General features: G+C 38.2%; 1 long non-coding RNA gene across 1 annotated transcript; it reads left to right on the top strand.

Annotated features, from left to right (window-relative positions):
• Positions 1-215: 215 nt before the first annotated feature.
• LOC149523608 (uncharacterized) lies at positions 216-2,356 on the top strand. The gene is made up of 2 exons (XR_016350672.1): positions 216-895; positions 1,291-2,356. It is a non-coding gene; the product is annotated as an uncharacterized LOC149523608 (long non-coding RNA).
• Positions 2,357-7,623: the final 5,267 nt, after the last annotated feature.

Below are 7,623 nucleotides of genomic sequence, written 5' to 3'. Positions count from 1 at the left end.
CAGGTAAACCTGGTTTCACGAGGCATACCTGTGCCGATCAAGAAAGGCTCCTTTGTCGGCGCATCGCATCCAGACTGCCCCGATCTGCCGACAAACAGCTGAACGGCAGAGCGGGGCAGCCATTTAAATTTAAATGAAGCCGCGATTATTTTAATCGCGGCTTCATTTCCCTCTGCCGATCTGGCTAATCTACATGCCTCCATCAACGGAGGCATGTAGTCTAGACACACCCCAAGGTTTTAAGTCTATGAGCAATGCAAACCATTTATGAAGTAATTTGTTTCTTTCTGACAGAGCCTAAGTCTCGTCTGAGAATGGGCCTAGCAACAAAATGTAAATCAAGATTCTGAACCTTCCCCAGTGCTGCTTTGATCTAGGTTTTTAATTTTTTGTTAATAAGCCCCATTGTAGGGGACCTAAATTCCGGTTTAACTTCTAAATCAATCTGAGATCCAAGATGTTTAACTCCGATGTTTTGATTTAACCAGAAACAAAATGATAATGAAAATCCCGGGTTTGAGCCCACACAAAGTTTAGATATGTTTAGCTGGAAAAATGCTGGTTCACACGAATTTCTAATTTCTGCTTAGTGTGTTCATGGGCTTGTCGCAAAAACAATGAAAATGCATAGCAAGCATAGTATGTGGATAAAAATAGAGGATATGCTAACATTGCATTATAATACCTTCCTCTTTATCTTTCAGGGAGATCCTCTTACAATGGATTTTATGTCTTTCAAAAATTGTTTGTTACTTCATGGTATTGATGATAATAATAATATCATGCTCACTGGAAATGGTCGAAGTGTCCCTGAAATTAGTGCTCTGCTACCAGCGGTGGACGAAAGACGATTAGTTGGCGAGATATATCATAACGCTGTATTTGGCCACCACAGGTACATTTTAACCATTTCACTTTGATTAATACAGCTATGTAAGGGAAGTCCATTTCCCTTTTTAGAGACTCTAGGGAAAAGGCATTGTACTTGCCACGCATCAAAGGAACATTGTAATAATTCATTTTAATACCTTAGGTAGTGAAATAAACCTTAAGAAAATCAGAATGTGTACATGCCTCACTTCCATTTAAGGTCAGAGAATGAGAGACAAACAGCTGAATAGTCTTTGCTTGGGTTTTTCTGCCTCTCTCTCCATGCTTTAATCTGACATTAAAGATCAGCTGTGAGGCTTGTGCTATCTGTCCCTAGATATGTGTCTCTGTGAGCTGGGGGTCAAGGTGTTCTCAGTGGAAGGCTTTCAACTCTGGAATTCTTTTCCCTTCTTGGCTCAGGTTTGTTATCCTTCAAAGCATCTGGCTGAGCTCGTCTGTTTCCTCAGGTTTTTACTGGAGCCGAGAGCCAGGCTTGGTAGGTTGGGGAGCTCATTCTGTTTTATTTTAGTTTTTAATATGGGAAGAGTGGAGTTTTTAATATGGGAAGGGAGACTGTGAGATGAACATCGTTATTGACCATTCTTATTATGTATTATTAGCTGCAGCTTTGGAGGAACAAGTATTGGGGAGCAGCAATGGGCATATCTGGATGGGGCTGGGAGCTATCCTATAGCCAAAATCAGCTTCCACAGGGCTTAGGTATAACAGGAAAATATGGCTATAATTTTTGGAAGGAACAACTGCTGCTGCTGTCCTGCATACACCTGCCATTCAGGAGCTATTGGGCTATCTCTTACAGGCATCTTCTATCAATGCTGAAGAAGTAAAGGGGCTATTCCCTGTGTTCATGTCTCACCAGGCCATAATTGGCCCAGTGAGCTAGACTTTGATGTCAGTTACATAATCCTAAATCTAGAATAATTCCTTTGACTGTGGGTGGGTGTGGGTGGGTGCGTGCGTGCATGCAATCCTCACCCCTCAGAAGTCCACCGAAGTTTTGCTTTTGTCCTCAAAAGAGCCAAGCTTTCATCCTTTGGGAAACTGAGTCCTTGTTCAGGAATGGTAAATAAATACATGCCTAACTTTAAGCATATGAGTCATCCAATTAAAGTCAATGGGACAACTCATATGCTTAAAGTTATGCACATGATTAAGTCCACTGATAATCCGGGGTCTTGTCTTAGAAAATATTTTATACAATGTATGCCCACCTCCCTCAGTAATTAACACAGCAGCAATGACTACATTATATTCATTACTCAACTAGATGTATAGAGGGTTTCATAATATTAATCAAATAAATTACTCATTTTTTCTATTGATCAGCATGTAGATTATATTAAGATGTTTTCAATTATTTAACCAATTCTTGTCTTTAGTACTAGTATATGGATGCCCCTTCCTCTTGGGCCAATGCACTCTACCTAACTAACAGTGGATAGACAACTTTTCTTGTGTACGTTAATTATTTGGGGTTTTTTTAAGGCCAATTTTTATTTCATCCTATGCTTGCATTCTGTTTTCCATCATCAAAGGCATACAACTTTGCAATTTGCCAGTTTAGCCAATTGGGCAATGTATTCATATTACCTTTGCTATAAAAGGTCACTGTTGTGCCAAAGTGCTTTGTATCATATAATGCAGCATAAACCTTTTAAACTAATTGTGTCTGCTCCCTTGTTCTGCATCTTGCTGCTTTCAACAAGTACAGAAATGTTGCTAAATTCATGCCCTCCATGGCACGGACAAGCGCTTTGCAAAAGTGCAAGTTGGACAGCTATTTTCATACCTGAGAGTTAGTTGCTCAGTCAGTGGGCCTGCCACTACATTTGGATTAGAAAAAAGGTAAAAGCCTTATGACAGTGGTACCTATCTATGAGTTTGCATTATCATTTCATAAGGCAAAACAGAAGGTAATATAAGCCCACTGCCATTCCTTAGTTTTTGACGGAAGATATTCATCAAAAAAGCATGCAGTCCCCTGAGCTTGCAGCCATATGCTACAGGAAAATGTCACCAGTTAAAGATGTATTCATTTGCTGTTTTGAAAACTCTGTTTGATATTCATGCATTCCAAGTGTTTTGACCTAGATTTCTGTAGAGGCATTAGATCCAGTACAGAACAGGAAGCTAGACAGCTGTTGCTTGTGTAGTCAAAGGAAGAATCTAAAGGGGGAAAAAAAAGAATAAAAAAATGAAAACATTTATTAATGCGTGCCAACATTTTGCACAGCCAATATGTTTAATACTAGATTAACTAATATAAGCATATGGGGATGCATTTGTTGCAAAGCTTTAAAGAAAAGAACAAAGAAAAAAGTTGGATGTATCTAAAGTTCACACAGAATAGAATTTGCTCTTTCTCCTATAAATGAAAGCCTGGTGAAATGGCAACATACTTTAATTATAAGATACTTGCTAATGTCACAACATTTAGATTTTTTCAGCTACATTATATTGCAAGTCTCTCTGCACACATCCTGGCTAATCTGAAAACCTGCAGGAAACAGAACATCCTATGGACTTTCTCAACCGTCACAACCTACTCCATCTCTGAATCTTATGGAAGGATTTCTTCCTTGCAGTTATGGATTCATTTATGGACAGTCCAATTACAAGAGAGATATTATATAAATATCTGTGCTTGTGTATTAAATATTGGCATTAAATCTATAGCAGTTGTATGGAGAATTATATCATTGATTTATACAGGTACAACTCCAAGTTCAAGTAAAATTAGAATTCTGGGTGTTTAAGAATATTACCAAGACAACTATTAGTGACCAATGCTGTTCTAAGAAATCGTTGTACATAAGAGTTAAACATACCACGCTGAATTATTCATTGGCAGTACTATTCTTGAACTGACAAGAGGTTAAAATTTGCAATGAATTCAAAAGTAAAGATAGTCTAAAAATGGGAGAAAAAATTGCAAATATTGTCATGAAAATGTTTAAAATGTAAAAATACTTTCTATTTTAGAAAAAGTGTAGATGGAAAATTTCCAATAAATTCTAATCATAGGTAGTCATCATTTTTTTTTTTTTGAAAGGTACATGAGGATGGCCACACAAATATCAGAATATGGTTTATTTGCAAGCTGTTGAGGTCTGTTAAGATGTGTGATTGTTCACATAGTTATCTTTTTTTCCGGATAATTCAATGTATTAAACAGAAGAGTAATGAATGAAGGGGTACGTCTACACAGCAGCATTATTTCGGAATACAGTATGGTATTCCAAAATTACTATGCAAATGTCTACACAACTAGCCCATTATTTTAAAATAATTACAAAATAATGGGTGGCTTATTTTGGTGTTTGTAAACCTCATTCCACAAGGAATGATGCCTCTTCCAAAATAGTTAATAGTGTGGATGCTCCACTACTGCTATTTCGAAATAGCTCCTCTCCCAGGCCATTCAGAGTCATTACTCCCCAGTGCTTTCTGGGGCTCTAAATGAAGGTAGCATGTCCACATTAGGGGAGTCTGCCACAGACTAATTTCCAGCCTTCCCTGTAGCATAGACACACTATTTTGAAATAAGCTATTTCAGAGTATTTCTTCCGTGCAGTGTAGACGTAACCAAGAAGACTATAGAATTAATACTACAGTTCTGGGTGATATTTCGGGTGAGTAATCAGTTTTGCTAAAATTCATTAAACTTTTCAGAACTGCAAGTATTTTCATGAATGCTAGCAATATGATAAATATTCACAAGCAATAATATACAAAGTCAACATTTTACTTCATTTAGAAAAGAATTCTAAGAATTGCCATTAATATAATTTGAGCAACTTTGCTAGAGTTGTACATAAATGCACCCTGGAGATGTATGGTCCCAAGTCACAGAATTTGGATCTGAACTAGAATTAGTTCCAAATCTAATGTGCATACATTTAAGTTCAAATTTCTTATTTAGTTCACTAGTGATGCAGGCCTGGGTTATGAAGTGTGGCTCTGGATCTGAATCCGGATTTGAAATTTCCCAGAGTTTGGCAGAGAGAAGCTAATCTGGAATTCAATTTGAGGCCCATCTCTCTCTCTCACAAAGTATCTCTAAACATGGTCTAAGTGCCATCAGAGATTTGATAGTACATATACAGCAAATGGAGAAACACTGAATGAAGGCAATTAAGAAGGGCCATACAAAGGTCACAAAGAGTATGGGGAGGGATTGAGGAGTGATGAGAAAATAAGCTTTGGAATGTAGGAGTTTACACCAGGAATGTTAAGAACAAGTAAGGTCATTATTTTATTTTTGCTTAATTTAAAAAAAAATTATATGCTATAAAAGCATCTGTGTAGCTTTATGGGAAATGCTCTCTTCTCTTCTTGAACACTGCCAGGATAAAAGTTTTGAAATCTCCTCATTCAAAGTGGTATCTTTGCACATAGCCCTTAATCCTGTATAATAGCAATGCTAAAGTTCTCTCTGTACAGAACCGTGATTACTCAGTGGCAGTTTGACCTCTATGTACAAATCAAGTGTGTGTTTCTATTCTCTCTCCCAAATCATAGAGCAAAGTATATCATAAATTGCCATCTCTTCAGTTTTTATGGTCTGCATTTGCAAATTCTTCCATATGGTTAACCTTAAAATGCATGGAAAATATAGATGGTTGGTCTGGTCTTTGTATTAATCCAAAACATGTCACTGTGTCAGGGAACACTAAGCCCTGGTCTATACTAAGGAATTGTTATTTTGAAATAAGGGGACTTATTTCAAAATAACAAGTGGTACATCCACACTACCAAATCCATTATTTCAAAATAACAGGCTGGTTATTTTGAAATAACTACTCCCACTTTCTACGAGGAATAACGCTTATTTCAAAATAGATATTTTGAAATAGCGGTATTATTCAAAGTAATTTCTCCCCAGTGCTTCCTGGGGCTCTAAGTGGAGGTAGCATGTCTACATCAATGGAAGCTTCAGGGGGTAGCTGAGATTGTTGTTTTTTAAGTTTATCCTGTACAGACTAATAGTCTGGTAGCACTTTATAGCCTAACAAAACATGTAGATGGTATCATGAGCTTTCATGGGCACAGCCCACTTCTGCAGATGACCAGAGTCTGCCTTGGACTAATTTTGAGGCTTCCCTGTAGTGTGAACATACTATTTCAAAAGTTATTTCAGGAGATATTATTTCAAAATAAGTTATTTCAACATAATTTCCTAGTGTAGCCATGCTCTAACTGTTTACAGCAAAAGGGTTAGCTGAATAATAGTTATAAATCTTCTCTAATAACAGATTTTACATATAACTACTATAGCCACGTACCAGCACAGAGCTCAGTGTACCGCAGCCAGTATGGAAAGATGGATTTAGAACTGTAGAGTCAAACATATTTCATTTTGGAATTTGTCTGCCTAATTTACTCATGTTACTGTTACAGATATACCAAGATAGTTGATGAAGCTGTTGTGTACTGTATTTACTCTCTACGTTGCTGCACACAGAAGTGATTCATGGAATCGCAGGAGTTACAGATGGTAGAGCCATATTAGATCGTTCAATCCATCTCCCTGCTGATGCAGAATTGCTTTCTACAGCTGCACTACATTTTCTAGTGTTTTGTCTGGTCTAGTTGTAAAAGTCCCTTAACGTGGGATTTCCACCACTTCCCTCGGGAGACTACACCACAGTTTAGTAATCTTCAATTCTCATCTTTCAAAATTGCCACTGTCAAGAGAGAGGCTGGAGAACTAGATGGACCATTGATTTGTACTCGGATGGTAATTCCTCTCTTCCTAATCAGGAGTGAATGAGGTGTCATCAACGTTGCCTGTCGCTCATGGACCCATTTCAGCCTCATAGTATAGGGGGTCTTTTTTCTTCTTCTTCTAAGCTATACTTAGTCTTACAAGCCTAACAATTTATATAACCTCCACCTCTCTGGCTTCCCTGATGCCCCACTCCTGTTTATATAAAGGATTGCCACTTGGCTTATCTTCCTGACAATACCATCCCCTTCTCTGAATCCTCCCACTGATCCTCTACTCCTCCAATGCATCAAGTTCAAGTGCCTTGTCCTCCCATTCAAAGCCCTGTAAACTTTAAACTTCCAAAACAACAAATAGTCTGGTAGCACTTTAAAGACTAACGAAACATGTAGATGGTATCATGAGCTTTCGTGGTCAGAACACACTTTTTCAGATGACCAGAAAGCTCAAGATACCATCTACATGTTTTGTTAGCCTTTAAAGAGATACCAGACTATGGGTACGTCTAGGCTACAGGGTTTTGTCGATGGAAGTTTTGTCGACAGATACTGTCGACAAAACTTCTGTCGACATTGAGCGTCTAGACACATTCAGTTCTGTCGACAAAGCAAGCTGCTTTGTCGACAAAACTCTGTAGTCTAGACGCAACCATACAGGCAATAACACCTTCTGTCGACAGAACTCTGTTGACAGAAGGTGTTATGCCTCGTAAAATGAGGTTTACCAGCGTCGACAAAACTGCTGAGTTCTGTCGACGTTATGTCGACAGAACTCAGCGGTAGTGTAGACGCTGGTATAGTTTTGTCGACAAAAGTCCACTTTTGTCGACAAAACTCAGTAGTCTATTTGTTGTTTTTTAAGTTTATCCTGTACAGACTAACTCGGCTACCCCTCTGAAGCTAGATAACTTTGTCCTTCTGTCCCTTTTGGTCCTTGTCTCCTTCTGCACCATTCTGTTTGCCAGTGCTGGTAGCCTTGTTGTCTCTTGTGTCTACTTCTACAAA

The sequence above is a fragment of the Pelodiscus sinensis genome, chromosome 14 (assembly GCF_052426305.1).
Source record: "Pelodiscus sinensis isolate ZL-2025 chromosome 14, ASM5242630v1, whole genome shotgun sequence".
Lineage (NCBI taxonomy): Eukaryota > Metazoa > Chordata > Testudines > Trionychidae > Pelodiscus > Pelodiscus sinensis.
The sequence above is the reverse complement of the archived record's forward strand: the minus strand, read 5'-3'. Positions and strand labels throughout refer to the sequence as shown.